Here is a 2111-nt window from a genome sequence, read left to right on the forward strand (position 1 = left end):
AAATCTGCCTCCTGAGTGAGAGGAGTCACACAGTGTGAACAGTGATCCTTTTGATAAAAAAATCTGCCCTCCCCCATGGTAGAAAATATAGGGGAAGGAGGCTCACATGAGGAGACTGGCAAGCAGAGGTGGGCCCTCAGGAGTGTAACATTACACAGGAACATAATGGGGTTGACTGCATGCTTGTCTAATTACTGAAGCTATTAAAATCTCTATAATTTAGATTCAAGCAAAAAAAAAAAAAAGACATATAAATGTACATGCATGCTCCTGACTGGATTTTATGGTTCCATCCCTGTGAGTCTAAAAAAGGCACCTTCCTGCTGTGTGCCTCTGACTGCTAAACCTGACTGACCTCCTGCCCCGACCCTGCCCTCAGCACAGACGGGAGTGCTCTATTGCTATAGAGAGCAATTGGGCCAGATAAGGCAATGTTTGATGAGGTCATGTGTGCTAGGGCTGAGGCACAATGCTTCAGTCAATGGACTTAATCTAAACCAAATGTGTGCCCATCCTAAGCCTGAAAATACAGCAGTGGAGAAGACAGAAGTTTTACCTTTGCTCAGGTTCACAGAGCAGACAGAGGTACTGGAAACTCAGGGAGTGCCAGCAAAAAAAAAAAAAAAAAAAAACAAAACAAAACCTCAAAATCTCTCTGGAGTTTAATGAAACGAACAGTGTGTAGGCACGTGCATTCACTTTTCCCTTTGCCCCACTTTTAGGTGCTTAGCACTTCCCAGACGCTCAATAAGCAAACACTTCCAGATGAACAAACGCTTAGTTAGCCCGGGAGTTTAGCATCTATGCTTTTAGCATCAGCATTCATTCTGCCCCATCTTTGCCGAGAGACTTGGGTTCTGACTTAGTTAGGGTTCCTATTGCAGCGAAGAGACATCATGACCATGGCGGTTCTTATAAAGGAAAATATACAACTGGGGATGGTTTACAGTGTAGAGGGCTAGTCCACTATTGTCAGGCAGGCAAGCATGGTGGTGTGCAGGCAGACATGGTGCTGGAGGATGAGCCGAGAATTCTGCATCTGGATCCACAGGCAGCAAGAAAAGAGAGACCCTGGGTCTGGCTTGAGCACTTGAAACTTCAAAGCCCACACATTTCCTCCAACAAGGACATACCTTCTAATAGTGCTATTCTCTATGGGCCTAAGGGGGCCATTTTCATTCAAACCACTATAGGTTCCAAATCTGCAAAAAGGAGCTGTTGTTGTTGTTGTTGTTGTTGTTGTTGTTGTTGTTGTTGTTGTCATAATCGTTGTTGTTGTCATTGCTGCTGCTGCTGCTGCTGCTTGTAATGATGATGGTGGTGGTGGTGATGATGGTGGTGGTAATGGTGTTAATGATGATTGAGAGGATAAAATAAGTCAATGTACCCATGCCACCAGCATAAAGTCCGACAAGTAGATAGTAATCAACGGCTCATTTTTATCAGAACTAAAAGCTGACAACCTTGGTGATAACAGCAAGGGTGGCATAGGTGATGATGAGGGTGATCTCATGAATGTGTAAGAAAGGTTAAACTCAGATAAGTGTTTGCCGACATCTCAACATCTGTTACATGTTATCCCACCTGGATCCAGGTCATCTAGAGTTTGAAAGTTTTCTGCTGAGCCAGAGATTGTTGGCCAGTCCACATTCGCAACATAGAAAGGACATCCCAGTCCTAGTCTAAAAAAGTACTTTCAAGGGAGCGAACAGCTCTCAATGTCTGCAGCTAGTGATACAGCTGTTTGGTGTTCACCTTCACAAATACTGTATTACCAACTCAGCATGCAAATATTAGCATGTCCTTCCTAGCTTGGCATCCAGGATTTTTGGGGTTTTTTTCCACAGCATTTTTAAATATTTTTTTATTATATCTGTTTTCTTGCTGTGCTGGTCAGTGTTCAGTGTTATGATAAAATACTCAAGAAGATTGTCTGAAATGGAAGGAGGATTTACTTGGGATTCCAGTTTCCTAGATGTCAGTCAGTCTATAGTTGCTCGGTTCCTTAGTATAAAGGAAGAATATTATGGCAGGTAGTGCACTGTACAGCAGAGTGTACACCTCATGATGGGTGAGAAAGAGATGAATATATGTATTTATATACATGTATG

The sequence above is a fragment of the Acomys minous genome (assembly GCF_964271855.1).
Source record: "Acomys minous genome assembly, chromosome: 3".
NCBI classification, from domain to species: Eukaryota; Metazoa; Chordata; class Mammalia; order Rodentia; family Muridae; genus Acomys; species Acomys minous.